This window comes from Chelonoidis abingdonii, chromosome 3, assembly GCF_003597395.2.
Source record: "Chelonoidis abingdonii isolate Lonesome George chromosome 3, CheloAbing_2.0, whole genome shotgun sequence".
In the NCBI taxonomy this organism is placed as follows: domain Eukaryota; kingdom Metazoa; phylum Chordata; order Testudines; family Testudinidae; genus Chelonoidis; species Chelonoidis abingdonii.
In genome coordinates this window covers 190,319,263-190,339,064 of record NC_133771.1, presented here as the reverse complement: position 1 = coordinate 190,339,064, position 19,802 = coordinate 190,319,263, and positions in this window count along the sequence as shown.

The window sequence follows — 19,802 nt, the reverse complement described above, 5'->3', positions numbered from 1 at the left end:
TAAATTTTCCATCGAAAAAGAACCATTTTCAGACTAGCTCTGTCTAATACATAAAGTAGATCAAATGGATTTTCAGACTGTGTCTCTATGAGTCCAAAACTGGTCTTTCTTTTACGGCATATTATGTGTTCTATAGCACATTGGTAGTAAAATGAAATCTATAACTTAACAACAATGTGAGTCTAAAAACCTAAAATCTAGAACAGAGTTTACCTACTTTGGCACAGTCCAATAGTCCGTCTACCCTCATTCATTCAACTTCTAACAATTCATATATACCTGATTCTTTAGAGGAAAGTAAAAAGTCCATACAATGTGCAATTCTGCAATGAACATGAGAGGCTGGGCACAGAAAAATTCTTTCCTGACTCCTACAGGTTATCAGCTTATTTTCTGAACCTGGAGACTGATGCTCAATATGCTATCAACATCTGTTTAAGTTTTTCAGGTGTGTGTTCCTTTCACTAAATAATTCCAGACAGATATGTCTTCTGTGCTGAGTCCAAAAGGCTCTGTTGTCTCTCTCCAATAGTACTTCAAGGAAAACCCTATGAACAACAAAGTTTAGTGAGAAATCTTAGGCTCAAGTTTGTATTTTGCAATTCCTGATGTAAGCACAGTCTGAATGAGTTCTCCTCTGACATATAGTGGTGAGCTGTGGAAAAAGACTTCAGCAGCTGATCTCATTTGCATGGACTCACCCCCCCTGCCTAGCTGCTCAGCATAATGGGATTTTTTGCCCAAATGATCACTTGTGGCTTGTGTTAGGTCCCCAATCACCTTGTTATTGGGGCAGGAGTAATAAAGTGTTGTTATCCTTGTTGCGTGAACCGAGGGCAGCAGAACTGTACCTGGCATATCCTGATGGAGGGACTCTCCCTCAACTTAACAACGCTCGCTAGGCAGGGTACATGGGTTCCAAAGTCCATTGAGTTGAAAGAGGGTGGGTATAGATACTTGTTCTTGGCAGGGTGGGGCCTACACACCATTTGACTCTTCCTCTCTTCACAGTATAATAAAAGAGCTAATTTAGACTGAATTGAGAGTCTTGTTACATACTGCAGAGCTGAAATCACTGATATCTAAATCTATGTATTAAATCTACTTTGGGACAGTATCTCTACTGCAAGAAACTGCCCAGTGTGCACCATCAGAGAGGCTTCCCCATTAGCAACTGAAATTACTGACAGAGGTGCAGCTGGCAGAGAGGCATGGCAACCAGCCAGCAGGGTAGCTGGTGGAGAGGTGCGGCTGGTGCAGAAGTGCAGCTAGCAGGGCGGCTGGATGAGAGGCACTGCAAGCGACCAGCAGGGATGCTGGCAGAGAGGCACAGCCAGTAGTGTGGCAGGTGGAGAGGTGCGGCCATCAGGGTGGCAGGTGGAGAAGCATGGCAAGCGGCCAGCAGGGCAGCTGGCAGAAAGGCTTGGCAAATGGCCATTAGGGAGGCTGGTGGAGAGATGCGGCTGATGGAGAATTGGAGCTAGCAGGGCGGCTGGCTGAGAGGCACTGCAAGCGGCCAGCAGGGCAGCTGGCAGAGAGGTGCGGTAAGTGGCCAGCAGGAAGGCTGGCGGAGAGGCACAGCCAGTAGTGTGGCTAATAGAGAGGCATGGCCATCAGAGTGGCTGGTGGAGAGGCATGGCAAGTGGCCAATAGGGCAGCTGGCAGAGAGGCTTGGCAAATGGCCATTAGGAAGGCTGGTGGAGAGGGCCAGAAGAGAGCCCCGCAGAAAGGCATGGCAATCAACCGTTGAGGCGATGAATGGGTGCCTGAGCAGTGGAGCACGTAAGGTTCCTCCTTACCCCACCTTCCACACAGGGTGGGAGGTGAACTCTGTGGATGAACCTCTGAACTCTGGGGCTGCACTAGCCAAGGACAGCAACTGTGAGTGGGGTGCAGAGAAGGGTTGGACACATTAAAGGGACTTTTGGGTTGCTGGACTTAAGAACCTGAGGGGAAAAGGACACTGCTCAACTTACTTTTACTGTTGCTCGTGATTTCTGTTTATGAACCCTAGTTGCAGTGTTTTCCCAAATTAATGCTGAGTTCCTTCCCTCCTTTTATTAAAAGTTTTTGCTACTCTCAGACTCTGTGCTTGCGAGAGAGGAAGTATTGCCTCTTAGAGGCACTCAGGGGATGGTGTGTAATTGTCTCATGGCACTGGGTGGGGGCTCAAGCTGGTTTTCTGTTGTATTATTGAAAAGGAACCCCTAGATACTGAACCTGGCCCTTGTTGCTGCTGGCTCCCCCTGGCAGAAGGGTTACACTATTTAAATTTCTAATAAATCCAAACTTCAGGAAGGAAGTATATTTGGCCTACATATAGTGTATACATATTGTGCTCAGGGCAGGTTGGGAACTCCAGTTGCTCACAGAGCTGAACTAGAACACTTTGGACCAAGTCCAAAAAGCATGGCAAGGGACCCCTCTTTAAATAACAAGATATATATTGATTTTTAATGTGCACATCTCTTGCATGTTATCACTTCTCTTCTCTGCAGGAACACAGTATTTGCCCTTACATTGCAGTATATCTGATAACATAACAGAGGCAATGTTTGATTAAACTAAGCCTCTGCAGTTGCTGTTCATATAAATCATACTTAACTTGTCTGATATCTTCTAAAGAGATTATGATTTCCCTAAAGCTATTGAAACTTGGAATTTTTAGTGGCTAATTGAATGTGAACTTGGATAACAGAGCAGGACACCATTGTGTCTTAAATGGAGGCTGAAGGATTTTGCAACTCAGATTAAGTGAAGCAAACACACGTGATTTATGATGCATAAAATTTGGGGATTATAATAAAGATGTGAGGGGCACTGTTTCTACAAATCTTTGGTGGTCAGATGATGTATTGGTGTCTCTTCTGGGAGTTCAGACTTAGAAGTCACAGCTATTAAATGAGTCAGGTCACTGTATTAATTATGATTGCTCAACTGTGTAGCAACATATCATGATAAATTAGGAGGGACTTCACTTCAAGAGCTTATCTGCCTTTTAACATGTGCCCAAACTAAATACTGTATTTAAATAATAGTAAGACAGTAACACAATCTGACAAAATGAGGAAATTCATATATGGAAACCCTGTCTGCTAATTCGTTGCCACAGGATCCTCACCTTTTTCCTTTGGAGCTAATACACAGATTTTTGTGTACTTATGAATTTTGTGTTTCTGACATATGTGTGATTAACAGCCCTATTCACAGAACAAGTCTGGCAGTGGCAGCAGCAAAGTGATTTTTCCTATAATGTATCTTTCAACTCTGACCTGGACTGACAGTTTCTGGGGGCAAGTAGCTATTTCAGTTGCCATGACCCCTGCTGAGAATTCCAGAAAGGGTGCCAGTTGGAGCTATGTTTTTTTGTTTTTTGTTTTGTTTTGTTTTGTTTTGTGATAGGGACCCTGGTCTGCTTGGAACCTTAACATTTCACCTGTTCTGCAGGAAGGGAATGTTTTAACAGGAACTCAGGGTTATTCATTGAACACACACACCGCACATCCCCTAATAGAGGAAATCCCTTCCTTCGCAGGAGTTTAAGGGCTGAGACCATAGTACACATTTCACATAGGCCACCAAACCACTCCCATATGATAACTTTGTATTACCACCTACCAGGGTTGGATTGGCAGTAATGCTCTAGGAATTCTCTGAGCAGTGGTGCAAGTAGGGCAGCATGGTACAGTACGCCGCACCATTAAGCTATTTATATCAGGTATGGCATACCGGAAAGACACAGGAGGAGCAAAACGTGGGGCATCTCAGCAGCCCCATGCCAGCAGCTCTTCCAGTGCAGCTGAACTGCCCCCAGCCCTTCCACACACCTGTTTGCCAGTATCTCCTGTCTGGCATCTGCACAGCAGCCCCATTGGAGAACAGGACTGGGGGTGGTACAGCCACGCAGGAGAAGCTGCCGCATGGGGCCGCCTGACGTTCCTTTTTCTGCTGTGGTTGCCAGGAGAGCCCTGAGATTCTCAGGAACTGCAGCGGCAAAAGGAGCAGAATCCCATGCTGGTAGCTTCTCCAGCACGGCTCTACCACCCCCAGCCTAGCCCCTCCAGCCCTGTCCTCCAGTTTGATGCTGTACAGACCCCGGACAGGACTCAGGAGACACAGCCATGTGGAAGGGCTGTGGCAGTACATCCATGCTGGCATGGAGGCTACCTGGCAACCCCACAATCTGCTCCTTTTGCCCCTGCAGGTCCGGAGAGCCCTGTGGTTGAGAAGTCTCTGGCGCAGCAGGAGTAGGACAGCCCCACCCTCCCCCAGGTAACATGGGATGGATCATGGGGAAGGAAAGGTGATAGCGCAGGACCTGGGCTGGGGAGGGGGCGGGATCATGTGAGCAGTCATATGCCCCCCACCCCCTTCAGCTGGTGCAACATACTGGTAAGAAATGGATTCTACTTGCAACACTTCCTCTGAGCTACCAAAACTCCTGCCCACTCTTCAGAAATTTGTTTCAGAATTTTTTTAAGAATTAGTAAAAATACTAAAAAGAGAAACATTTATTTCTAGCTCAGCCACAAATTCTGTTCTGGCAGGACTTCTCCCGAGATCATAAGAAGGGAGACAGAGCTGACAAGGAGTCAGGGTGAGGAGATCTAGGACTGGCTGAGCAAAGAGACTGGGGGCTGGTCTGCACTGAAAAAATTCACACCCCTGAGAGATGTAACTATGCTGACCTGTCACTCCATATTGATACCACAAGGTCAAAGGAAGGATTCTTCTGTTGACCTAGTTACTGCCTTTCAGGGAGGTGGATTAATGATAGTGTTTTTGAGAATATCTCCTGTCACTGTAGTGAGTGTCTACAGCTGAGCTTCTGTAGCAGTTTAAGTGTAGACATAGCTGGGACAAGGGGATGGTGGAGGGGCAGAAGGAGGACACTGAAATTGGACAAGGAGCTGGGGAGGGAGACTGGACCTGGGAACCAGTGAGATTGGGGAATGTGAATATAGGGGGGTGAGACATGAAGCTAAAGGGGAAGGAGAGTGGAGGAGCCAGGAGAAGGGAACTGAAACTAGCTGGACAAGGAGACTAGGATGTGAAACCTAAGGAACAGAGATTGGGACTGGGTAGGCAAGGAGATTGGGACTAGAATGAGAAGCAGTGGGTGGAGGAAAGACATGACTGAAGCAAAGACAGGTTGGAGGGGATAGAGTAGAAGGGATCAAGCATGGCAGAAGTATCTGTGCCCACTAGAGAACACTTCCCTCCAGTGCCTATAATGAAGATCAAGATTCCTGAGTCTCACCATTCCTGTGTAGTCAGCAAATATTTGTGAAGTCCACTGGAAAAATATCTCAGCATCATCTAGTGAGGATCAACACAAAAGTTGACAACCTGATATTGCTATCTGTCACTCAATTAGTTCAAGTGGCAGAGATCTATGCAGGGGATGTAAAGGTTCCAACCATGCTGATGACCCCTCTGGGTGTCATTACAATGCTATATGATAGAATTTTTTTTTAAGTTTGCTTTTTAAAAAATCTAGGAAATTACGCACATGCACATACACACACACAGACACATGCACAGACATATGTTAAAAGAACATTAAGGTTGCAGAGTCAAATGCTCAAGGTTTAGGAAATGCCAGAGTTAAGGTTTCAACCTTAATTCAGCTCGCTTGGGCATATGCATTATGTTACACTCTAACTGCATGACCACTTTCAGTTGTTTCCACTGGACCCCTGTCTCATTTGGTGCACATGAAGGATGGTGCTCACCCACTGAGCAGCTGTTCCATATTTTGTAAGTATTTAGCTCCATCATAGCTGAAGTTGCATTACAGAGTTCAGCTTAGCAAGAACTTTCGACCTCTATTTTGTAGAAATCTCATTTAAATGTCAAAACCAAAAACTTTCAAAATTTCACTGAACTTTGCATGAACACAAAACCTTAACAACAGTGCCATCATATCAATTAGATCACCAGACTGGGAGATCTCACTGTCCCACATTCCATGACTTTGGAAGTTATTCTGCCTTAATACTGCTGAGGTCACTGTTAAGATTTTGCGTTACTGCCAATTTGTATCGGTTTTGGACGTCTACTGGAGATAGACGTGAAAGCCTTATAGAACATTGGAGGGCATTATTGACAGTGTTGCTGCAATATTAAAGTGGAAAGGCACAGAAGTCTTTCCCTTTATTCGCTGATTCCCACTCTTAAGGTTTTAGAAATGGCTTCTGCTAGAACACTTGACTGCAATTAATCTTAGTTTCAGTTTGGTACACGGATAGAGATCTCTTTGGTAACAGTGTCCTGGATACTTATGTCTGGGGGTCGTGGAAAGACAAAGGAGTTTACCACTCTCTGCAATTTTGGTCTCTCCTTCTAGATCCCATACTTAGCCCAGGTATCCTTCCGCTTGAAAGGAGTTGCATAATTTGCTGTTGGTTTAACTTGCTGCCTCCCCTCCATCACCATCCTAACGCACACCTCACTGGAACGAGGAGGAAGCAGGTCAGGAATAATGGCCCACAGGGGTGTTTCTGACTAAGGCCATGTCTATGCTACCACTTATGTCAGCAAAACTTATGTCACTCAGAGGTGTGAAAAAACCCCTCCTGAGCAACGTAAGTTTAGCTGGCATAGGTGTTAGTGTGCACAGCACTATCTTGGAGGGAGATCTTGTTGGGGGTAGTTTAATTATGTCAAGAGGAGAGCAATCTCCCATCGGCATAGCACAGGTACACAAGAAATCTTACAACAGTGCAGTTGCATAGGTACAGCTGTGCTGCTGTAAGCTTTCTAGTGTATATATAGCCTATGAGTGCTTCTACTTGGATAGTAGAGTTAACACATGATCTCTTGCTCCCTGATCTACATTCCTGGCTACAGGATCCCCTGCTAAAATTAACTGCTTAGGCATGTTCTCACATTCTAATATCAACTTTTCAAGAGGCCATACCAAAAGAGCCACATAATAGAGCCACTCAATATCCCTTAGATACTGTGGTACCTTGAATATGAACCAAAGCGTATCCTGGATCTTTACAGGGAAGATAAGAGAGTTATTCTACCATAGCATATAGGACTAACCTGCTTGCTTGTATGTGTGTATTATATAAGAAGTTAGTCAGCTGGTGGAACTACAGAAGGGTGTAGAGATTAAGGATAAGACTCGGCTACTGAAAAAATACAAGAGCCTGACTCCATCTGAAGCCCTAGAGACTGCTAAACAAAGGCTCACAGCACCTGCTACCAGGCTAAAGAGTACACTAGAAGCAGAGGCCAAAAAAGTAAATGCCCTGTTCTCCAAAGAACATCCAGGTGTACTCCCACTGCAGTGACAACACAAATACAGCAGAGCCACCCACAGCAAGAAACTGAAACAGTACTGGAGACCATATGGGGAAAGAGAAGCTATCATAACCAGTGCAAAGTGGCTGGCAGGACCTGAGAACAGAGCACAGCAATCGTCCCAGACAGAAAACCGATCACCATCACAGTAGAAGACATCAGAGCGGGTCAAGAACTGAAAGCTGGACAGCCCTGGACCAGACATGATCCACACCTACTGCTAAAGAAACATCACAGGCAATGCATGAAATGCCTAGCAGCACAGATGAACCAGCTGCTAGCAGCCAGGCTCCCACCCAACTGGCTAAACACAAGGAAGACAGTGTATCATGAAAGACCCCACAAGGGAACAAACCATCCAACTACCGGCCAATAACTGCTCCCCACAACATGGAACTTATCAGGATCATAGCCGCCAATACATGGCACAGCTCAGAAGGGCATTGGGAACAACCACAAGCAGGCTCAAAACACCAGTTGCTCATAGATAGAGCAGTTCGCCCAAGACTTCGAAGATTAGACAGACAATCTGACACAGCCTGGATTGACTTACACGGAAAGCCTATGACTCAATGCGCACACGTGGATCTGTGAAGTCTGGCGCGATACAAAGAACAGAAACTAAGGACCTCCTCAATAACTCAGTGGGATATGAAGACAAACTGGAAGTCAATTAAGGTAGCTTGCACAATGGGCCATCAAGTGCGGCATATACAAGGTGATGTACTGTGCCCCGTTGCTGTTCTGCATAGCTTAACCCTCAGCCAGATTAATCACAGAAACTGGCTATGGTTACAGGTTCAGGAGGTGGAACTACCATCAGCCACACATCCCACAGGTGACATCAAGCGTGTATGCTACAAGTGAACGAGACATCGACTCGCTAATCCTCTGACGCGATCTACAGTGAGGATATCGGATGTCATTTCGGACTGAGAACGTGTGGCCAGAATGAGTGAAGAGAGGAAGGTAGTAAGACTGATGGGGTGGAAGCTACCAGCGGCCATAGCGAGACATACAGACCGTACAGTTACCTTGGCGTCCCACAGTCATATGGAAACACGTGAGGAGGCAGGGAAGACAGCAACATCCAAGTATCACCAAAGATAAGACGGGTCCTGAAGAGCCAGCGCAGTGGGAAGAACAAGATCCATGCCTCAACAGATAACGCCCTCGGTCATCAGATACCTGCCGGTATAGTCGACGCTGGGCCAAAGGAGGACTGGAGTGCCGATTGTGAAAGACCCCGGAAGGCTCCTCACAATGCACGGAGGTTCCACCCCAAGTCCAACACAAGACTTGTATACCAGCACGGAAAAGAAGGCCAGGGGCAGGGCTTGGGACGCGTACAAAGCCACTGTCCTGGACGAAACCCGGAACATCCAGGAGGTACATCAGTAAGATGGCCCCAAAGATAAGCTGCTGAGAGAGCTGAGGGAGTCAGCACACATGGAGGAAGACCAAAGCAAGAAGAAGTGCTCATGGAAGACAGACCCTGCGGGTTGTAATCGACAGATAGCTGAGTTGGCTACATTGGGAAATCCTACCAGTGGCTGAAAGGACTGGACTAAAGACAGCATGAGCACCTGATCATAGCAGCACAGGAACAGGCGCTGAGCGACCAGATCCATTGAAGGAGGGTCTACCACACTAGAGAGGAACCCAAGGTGCAGACTGTGCAGAGAGCCTCAGAGACAGTCCACACAAAGTGCAGGATGTAAGATGCAGGCAGGAACAGCATACACTGAACGCAAACCAAGTGGCTGCATTGTGTACAGGAACATCGGCACAGCGTATGGGCTAGACCCCCAAACTCAGCATGGGGAGTCCACAGAGGTTGTAGAATAGCAGGGCTAAGATTCTGTGGACTTCAGATCCAGAAGGACAGCAGGTATGGCCATCAACCAGACATCGTGGTAATTAGACAAGGACCAAGAGACCAGCGGTGATGATAGATATAGCAGTGCCACAGTGACAGCCAACATTCGGGAAGAGGAATATGAGAAGCTGGAGACAGTACCTAGGGCTGAAAGAGGAACTAAAGAGGATGTGAAAATGAAGGACCAAAGTGGTCCAGTTGGTGGTACGAGCACTCGGGGCTGTGACTCCAAGCTGGGTGAGTGGCTCCAACAGATCCCAGGAACAACATCAGAGCTCTCTGTCCAGAAGAGTGCAGTGCTAGGAACAGCTAAGATACTGCGCAGAACTCTCAAACTCCCAGGCCTCTGGTAGAGGACCCGAGGTTGAGGAAGACACATACCACCCATAGGGGTGAGAGGGGAATTTTTTTTTATATATATCTATATCTATCTATCTATCTATCTATCTATCTATCTATATATATTTCTTACAGTTTAAGTATTTGGTTTATTGTAATAGGTTTATAAATTTATATTAAAAGTACGTTTGGTTGTAATGCAAAAAACCTACAGGCCATTTCCTGTATGTTATGCTAAAGCAAAGTTAGCATATCTATATCTTATGCCCTTTTACTCAAAAAACAAAGTTAACCTTTTATCATCTTTTTTCTATGCCCAAATAAAGTGCCTACGCCTAGGTCTAAGACCTTTACCTAAACCAATAGACAATAAAAATGGCATAGCGGGGTTTTCAGTGGTGTACCCAAAGACTTAACAAGTACAACACAAGACACTAATATGCGTACATACCTGTCATCAATACACACATACATATTAGCCTATGGGGTAAGCATACCCTAACATTTTGTGGGTGAGGAATAAAATTTGGGCATAGAAAAAAGGATTTCCAGCACTTTGGCCACGTCTAGACTACGCGCCGTATTGGCGTGTTAAAATCGATTGCTCGGGGATCGATATATCGTGTCTAATCTAGACGGGATATATCGATCCCTGAGCGTGCTTATATAGATTCCGGAACTCCACCAACCCCAACGGAGTTCCGGAATCGACATGGCGAGCCGCAGACATTGATCCCGCGTGGTGAGGACTGGTGAGTAAATCGATTTTAGATATTCGACTTCAGCTACGTTATTCATGTAGCTGAAATTGCGTATCTAAAATCGATTTTATCCCGTAGTGTAATAAAAGGCCCCAGCCCTTTGCCCTATAAAAAAGGTAACCCACCTCACTAGAGTACTCCATTCTTACTTACTCTGCTCTATCGTTTCTATTCTTCCTTCTATTTCTATTCTATCAGGGCCGGTGCTTCCATTTAGTGGGGGGCGGTGTTTTGCTGGAGGGGGCGGCAGGCGGCTCCGGTGGAGCCGCCGCAGTCGTGGCTGCAGACGGTCGGCTGCTCCCACGGCTCTGGTGGAGCTGCCACAGTCATGCCTTCAGACAGTCGGCTGCTCACGCTTCTCCAGTGGACCTCCCACAGGCACGACTGCGGCAGCTCCACCAGAGCCACAGGAGCAGCCAACCGTCTGCAGCCATGACTGTGGCAGCTCCACCGGAGCCACGGGACCAGCACGTGGGGCAGCGAAATTGCCATACGCCTAGGATGCTAAAACCCCTAGCGCCGGTCCTGTACTTTATCTATAATAACTGCTTATTATATTAGTAGGCTGTACTTGTACTTAGTATTAGTAGGCTGTACTTGTTCTTCTTAAACTTTAAGTTTCAAGGAAACTAGGCTAGCTTAGTTTCCCTAAGTTTTATTCTTAGTTTTATTAGGTTTTAAGTTTAAGTTAGTCAAGTAAACCCTAGTTTAGTTTTGCTAACTCTTAGCATTAAATTTCTTCTAAGCACTGCATCCCTCACTCAAAAATTAAAAAACCTTAACTGCAAGGCTGGTCCTGTGTCTCTTACGGCCAGGTTATCGAAAAAGGGTGTGAGTATATTAACCAAAGCTTTGTTGCATATAATACTATATTATCATATGTATCTTTTAAATAGTAGTAATGCAATATGACTTTGTAACTCTGGTTATTTTACCATTTACTTAGTATCATTAACTTTAATAAAAAGTCTTTAAGGCTATATCTGTCTCAGTGTAAGCTTCCTGTAATACCCCTTAGGGTCCTTTGTAAATTCTGTAAAGCCTAATTCAGAACAAAAACTTATCTTCTAATCAAACAAAATGGCAAGCCTAAAACCCATACCAATTAGTATTAAAAATTAATTATTATTAATATTGCTACTGTCAAAGTTAGACTCAGGACTCACAGTACGTCAGACCACTCTGTTTTATTAGCACAGTGCTCTGCTAATAACGCTCAGATAATGTGAGCACCATGCAAGACTTAAACTATCTTATTTATACAGATAAAAGGGCGAGAACTTAAGATAACAAAGGAAGCAGTATCTGATAAGTTTACCTGGGGTAGGCATGCGTATCTTATTTCCTTACTAACTATTACCGATGTTCTGTTAATGTTTCACCATTAGCACCATTGTTTATGCCTAATGTTTCTTTTCCTGGCACCTGTATTTCAAAATTTCTTATTCCTGCTTAAAGGTACATACAACATTTCTTTAATCCATTCTTATTTTTACAATATAATTCATTCTACTTTCACAATTCCTCCTTTTGGTCAAGCTTTCGCTATGACCAATATTTTACTGGGTTCCACATATTAACTGTTCTTTATCTCTTTGTTCATCAGCGATATTCAAAATCATCATATTAGCACTCTGTTCTGGGGCAGTCATCTGCGTGGCATGCCTTACACAACTTTGGATACAACAGGATACTGACTGAAAACATACAAAAAATTATTAGGATTCCAAACAGGATAGTCAGGGCTCCCTGAAACAACCAGTTTCTTATGCCAGAGAAATTGAACAGGTTATTTAGCCACTTCCATAAAGAACTTGGCTCTTTATGGGGAAGATATGCGATTTGTTCTAAGTGGCTAGCTAGCACGATCTGTTCCTTATTGGTGGTGTTTTCCAATGAGAGCACAGTACCCTCCTTTGCCTGACGGTTTGGAGGGCCATCTGTGGATTGCCCCTGTTTCTTTGGCCAGGGCTTCTAAACTTTCTCCAACTTTATTTGCCATTATTTTAACTACTGCTTGTAACCTCGGGCCTTTTGCATGGTGTATTACTCCCCCAAGTGAGATAAAGGAACTGCCAATAGTCTCTTTGCAAGTGTCATTGTGTTCCATAATGTGTTTAACGGACGAGGTCCTCCGGTGAGGTCTGAGGAATTGAGTGGGATAACCAGACAGGAACATCAGCTTGAGAATGGGCTGGGATGTGGCTGCAGACCTAGCATTTAGAAATATTAGGGTCTGAGCTATCCACACTTGCTGCTGGGTAAAAGAATTGTCACTGTGGATTCCCCAGACCTTAAGACACCAGCAGCTGAGGAACAGCGCCACCAGAGGTAACTGTTGGAGGCAGGCCCTTCTGGTTCTGAAAACCTCAACTGAGGGAACCGCAGTCACGGTTTTACATCCACCAGGCAGCAGACGCTAGGCTCACTACTGCTGCTTCTTGGGCCTTGCTTCAGGTCGTCGTCTGCTTCTGGCAACCCTTACGAGAGCGTAGATTGTAAGGTATTGCAGGCTGGTTCTCTATGTCTTCTTCTGGAGTCAAAATTGACTCTGGTGTCCTGAGGTGATGATTGGTTTGCTGGGGTGGTGCATTCTTACACTGTGAAGCATGTATTCACTCTGTTGCAATGCCAGACAGTTTAACAGCCGTCTGACTAGCAAGCAGTAACTGATGATTCTTTGATTTTTTTTTTTAAGTCACTTTGCTTCTTTCCTTGACTCTGGCTATACAATGGCCTACACACCTTATCTTTTCCTGATGCATACATTTCTCATTCACACAACAGATTGAGAATACAAACAGTAGTATTTTATATCAAGCAAAACGACATTGCAATTAAACCTTGCTAAGTTTTACAATTAATAACCAAGACAATTTACATTGAGACCCAGGCCTTCAATGTTTCTTTTATGTACTTAACATAGACACAGTAGAGAATCCTGTCTCTTACTAACTAAACTTAAAAAAAGAAATGTATATTTAACTAGAGTGCCTAATTTGTAATACATACAGAAAACCATAGTAGACATTATAACACATCCTAAAACAAAAGGGTGGCCATAATCACTTATAAGGATTGTTCTGGTCTGTCATTCCTTTCTGCTATTCTAACAAGATGAAATCAATCATACATTAATTCTCATAGTACATTATAAAATCCAGTTCCTACATATCCCCCTTTTGACACTAAGACTCTTATTTAGTCCGCTTAACAGAAAATACTGGAGGTGATTTGGGCCTGTAGCTCTAGCTTTGCATACCTTTGTTTATCCAACAGCACATTTCAAACATTTCAATTAACACATACAATTTAAAACCAAACCAATTAGGGGTAGTATCATTAGTATGCCAGGAGTTGTGAGAGACTATTCAGAAAATATGTTATCAATGTAAGCTGTTATGTCTTTCTGCAGTGGCAATTCTTAACATGTCCCATTTGTGTGTATAATATGAATGGTTCCGTTTCCCTTTTTTTTTTTTTTAGGAACTATGTTCCTTTTTACCTTTTGTCATAAACAGATAGCTAAGGTTAATGTTTCTTTCACCTGTAAAGGGTTAACAAAGGGAACAACACTGACCAGAGGACCAATCAGGAAACCGGATTTTTCAAAGCCGAGGGAGGGAACGTTTGGGTCTGTGTCTTTGTCTGGCTCTCAGCTATGAGGGGATCTTTTCTATCTTCAAGCTTCTAATCTTCAGTTTCAAAGTATAAGTACAAAGGTAGAAAAAACAATAGGCTGTTATTGTTTTTATTTGTATTTACATGTGTGTAGTTTGCTGGAATGTTTAAATTGTATCTCTTTTGAATAAAACTGTTTATTCATATTTTCTTTTAAGCAATAGCCCTGAGTATTGTCACTTTAATGCAGAGATCATGTTTTTATGTCTTTTCTTCTTTTTTATATAAGTTTCTTTTTAAGACTTGGTTGAGTTTTTTTTCTCTCTGGGTAGGCTAATGACGAAGGAGGGAAATTCTCTTTGTGTTAGATCTACGGAGGGTGAATCTCTGCAGACCAGGGAATTGGTGTGAGGGAGAAGCTAGGGGGAAGAGAGAGAGAATCTTTTCTGTTTCTTGTATTTGGGTTTGTCTCTTTGTGGAAGAGAAGAGACATCTTTTTGGTATTGTAGTAAAGAGGTTGCATCAGTAACTCTCAGGTTAGCCCAGAGAGGAATTCTGGTGGAGAGAGAGGGAAGGGAGTGGGTTATTTCCCTTTGTTGTAGACTCAGGGCATCTGAGTCTTGGGGTCCCCAGGGAAGGTTTGGGGAGACCAGAGTGAGCCAAAACACTGGAATTTTTGGATGGTGGCAGCGATATCAGATCTAAGCTGGTAATTAAGCTTAGAGGGTTTCATGCTAGCTTCTCAGTTTATGAACGCTAAGTTCAAATCTGAGTAGAAAGCTATGATACTTTAACAGATGATTGGTAACTGTTTGCCATTCAATGCCAAGATATAAAGAGAACTCAGCTAAATCATGCTTTCAGTAAGCTGAGACTTTTGTTATTGTTGTTGTGGCAAATAGTAAATGTTATTACTGGTAAAAGTACTTACATTACATTTACATTTGTTTCTGGTGGGTTGCTAACACTTTATCCTTTTAAAACACTTTTCCCCAAGAATTAACACATACACATAACCCATTATACAGTATTTTGGTCTCATAATTCATTTTATTCCACATACAGGATTCTAGTGAAATGTCTTTACTACAGGGCTTTGGACAACAGGCATGGTAAGCATCCCACTGTTGTACATGTCCACTTGTACAACCTCTAGTGTCAATAGTTTCCCTTTCTCCTCAGCCCAATGGCTTGAGGTCTGGGTAGCCAGCGAGTCCCATGAATTCTGGGAGTGGGCTACTTTCCATATCTTTGCTTCTAGAGCCTGTTGGTGTGCGATTTAACACCAATTTCTTCACTTAACAAATTTGTCTCACTCGTACTGAACATACTGCATCCATTTTATATTCATAGGTACTAAACAATTATCTTTTTCTTTGCTTTAACAGATTATTCGAAACCTTAATATTCTCTATATTACCCAAACATTCTTATGTCTAAATATCTGCATTTCAGTACATTCCATAGCTATCTCAGTATGGTTTTTGTTGGTTTTTTTACCTTCATTTTTTTGTAATAGATTGTTCGTAGCTGGTATTAGCTTTTTCTGAAAGACAAAATAACATTTTCTACCCTTTTGGGTATTGATTATTGCTTAAAGATTCTGTCTTTGACAAATAGCCTTGCTGATTGCAGGCAAAACAAAGAACTACCCCCTATTTCCTGGTTTTTTGTTCTATAGGCAGGCCAGGTTTTAATGGCTCTTATACTTTTTTAAGGGTTATGGGGAATTATCCACCTGTTTAGTCATTAATCCATGAGGTGGTGTACTTAGCTTTTCCTCTTATATAGCAGACCAAGTTTGTAATGTTTTCCTGCTTGTTAAGCTTGAAGTTATGCACAGGTAATAGCTGAAAGCATCAGGTATGTTTTATTTGCAGCTTCTTTTGCTGCAGTTCTCACCTTTTCTTATCAGTAGTAATTTGCATCAACACAGGCTGGCTTTTGGATTCAAAGCCATCAGCAGAGCTCAGAGACTCTGTCTAACAAACAGAGATCTGAAAAGAAAACCAGCCTATTGCGCTCTTTTTGAGCCTAATAAATTTTAATTCAGCAACATGTTTCATTTGCATTTCTTTTATCCCTTTCTACAATAACACTGTACATGTCCTAGGGAAAATGCACATTCTCTTCTATACTATGTGATACAGCATGGCCAGAAGCAGCATAAGAGTGTTAGCAGGGGCCTTTTCCCTGCCAGGGAGGAAGGTTTACTTTAGATTAACTAGAACAGCTGTGGCCAATTAGAGACCTGACTCCAGTCAGAGCACCTGACTCCAGTCATGGGATATAAACCCCTGCTTCAGTCAGACACGGGGTGGGTAGCTTGAGGAGAAAGGTTGGATTGGAGCAGAGTGCAGACTGCTTAAGAGAGAGTTGTCCAGAGAGAATAGACGGTTTGGAGGAGTGCTGCGCGTGGATTGGGAGCCCAACAGAAACCTAGGTAAGGGGCACCAGGCTGTATAGAAGAGAGGCGAGAAGCCCTTTACAGTGAGGGGTATTGAGAGGGAAGTAACCCAGGAAAAACCGCTGGTTCAAGTGGTTCCCACAACCCCAGGGCCCCTGGGTTGGACCTGGAGTAAGGGTGGGCCCAGGTCCCTTCCCTCTCCACTCCCTCCTCCGAAGGACACTGGGGAATTGATTAAGAACTGGTTAGAGGCAAGCAATAGCGCCCTGAACTACCCCAGAGAGAGAAAGCGCGAGACCAGCAGAACAGTACGGCAATTTGCCAGCACGTGGTAGTCAGGGTGGGTTCTGCGCCGCTGGGGACTAGTCAGGGGCAGACATAACCCTCCACCTTAAGATGGACTACGACGTGGTCAAGGCCCTTATACATTGCCACCGCGGCCAGGCAGGAGGCTACCGGGTCCAGGCAAACGCCAACAAGAGGCGACTAGATTGCAGCAAGAGCGACTAATCAGCATGCTGCTGAGTCAGGTGCTTCAGACCGAGCCCTGCTGAGAGACCCTAATAAGCCAGATGAAGACCCTTATGGACAGAATCACCCATGGGAAGGGACCAGGACCATACGGGCTAGCCATTAACTTACCAAAAATGACCAGGGAGGATGATGTTGGAAGATACCTCCTGGCTTTTGATGAGAACAGCCCTGCGGGAAGGCTTGGCCCCGAGAACAATGGTTCTGGTATCTTGCTCCCATTTCCTATATGCGGGAAGCCCAGAAGGGTCTATTACGATTTTTATGTCTGCAGAAGCGCAGGCAAACTATTCCCAGCTAAAGGCAGAGATCCTGGCCAGGTTCGGAGTGACACGGCACTACGAGCCCAGAGGTTCCATGAATTGGCGAGTAATATGTGACAAGACACCCCGAAAAAGCAGTTGTTTGACTTGATCCACTTGACCCGAAATGGCTGCGCCCTGAGCCATAGCTCTGAGGAGTATATGGAGTCTAATATTGGACGCTTATGCTGGGGGGTTACCACCAGGACTCAGACTTGGGGTGGTCAGAATGACCCTCTACCTTTCATGATTGAGTTGTCTCCCTCGTGGAAAGACAACTGGCAGCCCGCGACCTGTTCCAGACTCCAAGCGGGGAGACACGGAACCCAAGGAAGAAACCCCAAACCCAATGCCCCAGACTGTCGAGAACTCTAGAAAACTATAACCGGGAGGAACGACAGGAAGGAATGGCGTCGAGGCAGAAAGGGACCTGGGGGTTGGAAGAGTGTGGGTGGGCGGCACTAGCCCCACGGCAGGTGGTATAACGGAAATGAGGGTACGGTGTTATGAATGTGGGGAATTGGGGATTATATTCAGCCCAATGTCCCAACAAAGGAAGGTGCCTATGCATGTGTAATCTGGGGAGTTTTGGGAGCAATGTTGGCCTGATCAACTGGTAAGGGGTTTATTTTTTTTTTTTCATTGACCTCACATGATTACCAGACCAGTAAAAACTGAATGGGATATAAACATAGATTTAATAGATTCGGGGATGCTGTCACATTTGGTCTCGGGGAAAGTTGGTGGGAACAGACCAACTTTAACTCGGGCCACAGCACAGGTGGGGTACATGCGACATGGCCACGTGAATTTTTACCCTACAATTCCAGTACGGATTGAAATCCAGGGAATACCACCAGAGTTTCTGCAGGAGTAGTCCCCAAGCTCCCATTATCCTGTTTTGATTGGAGAGACTTGCCCTGGTTTTGAGAACTTACTGACCCGATAGAGGCAGGAAGAGGTAGCAACCCCACCCAGGTTAGACAGAGGCAACTAAAATAAGCCCTCGCCCCAATGTTTGCTGAATTTGCTCCAGAATTGTTCTCGATCCCCTGGAAAACCCCGCAGGGGGCTAGGCATGGAGAACGAAGGGCGGCTAAAAAGTTTAGGACCCAGTATTCTGAGCGAATCAAAAGACTTCCCTGTGGGTAGGCGAACCGCCCAGGAGACAAGGAGAAGGTTCGGGTCATGGAGGACTCAGAGGAGGTTCCTGGCCAAGTGGGAGCACCCAGGGGGAGAGTTGAAATAGGCCCCCTGGATTAGGTCAGTTTTCAGCCACTGCACGTGAGACCTTTGGGCAGGACCAGGCGAGATCCATTATATGCAAACGTAGGGAGGAGTAGTGGAAGTAAATGGAGTGCCTGTAGAAGGAAAAGTCAAAGGCCCAAGGCGCAATATTACGTGTCAAAGTGATCTGTTTGTACAGAATTAGAGCAAATACGGAGGGGAAGAGTAGAGAACTCCTAGTCCCCGGAAACACATAAGGGTCCGTTACTAAGAGTTAGCTCACAGTCATTTTTTGGGGACATCTAGGGCGTAGACAGACACTGGATGAATACTAAGAAGGTTATTGGCCAGGATCGACAGAAAGTAAACCAGATTATAATGTGCACTCTCCCTGAATGCAGCCTCTGCATAGCCCCGACCTCACTTGCGGGCCCCACTAGTACCTTTACTTTATGAATGTTCCCGTTCCGAGAGGATAGCTATGGACATAGTGGCCCACTAGAAAAAGTCGGCCAGGGGCACCGAAACGTACTAGTCATCCTTTGCACTCCTGCCACACGATATCAGAGATCATTACGCCTTTAAGAAACCCCACGTCTAAGGATAGTAAAAGAACTACTACAGGTTTTTGCCAGAGTGGGCATCCCTAAGGAGATCTGACAGCACCCAGGGCACCCCGTTTACGTCAAAACTAATGAAGGACTTTATTTGCCTTGCTCCGTATGAAGCCTTCGGACCTCCATCTACCATCCACAAACAGACGGACTAGTCGAAAGAGATTCAATCGAACCTCCAAAAGTATGATCCGGAATGGTGGTATCACAGGATGAAAGGACTGGGAACTTTTTGCCGTATCTACATGTTCGCTTATATGGAGTTCCCCAGCGTCCACGGGTTTTTCTCCCTTTGAACTCTTATATGGACGCCACCCACGCGGGATATTGTATATCGCCGGAGGATTGGAGAAACAACCCAACACAGGAAATAATATATTGGAGCATTGTGACACAGATGCGAGAGCGGATACTCGGAGTAACCCCGAAGGTCCGAGATTTAGAAAAGCACAAGAGGCCACAGCGGACCATACTCAACCGTCGGTGCGAAAATGCGAAGATTTCAGCCGTGGGAACGGTTGGATGGTGTTAGTGCCGACCACAGAAGCAAAACTCCTAGCCAGTTGGCATGGACCATATGAGATAGTGTAAGCCATTGAGAAGTGAATTATAAGTTGACAACCGACCGCCGGAAGCCAGAGCAAATATACCAATCAACTTACTGAAGCCCTGGGCATGACAGGAGACGTTGTTCTGGTCACTCGAGGAGCTCTACCCAGCAGACGGCCCGCAGGAGCAGGTATAAAGATATCTCCTGGGACTTAACCCCAGAACACCGGGATGGAAGTCATTTGAAAAAATCTGATC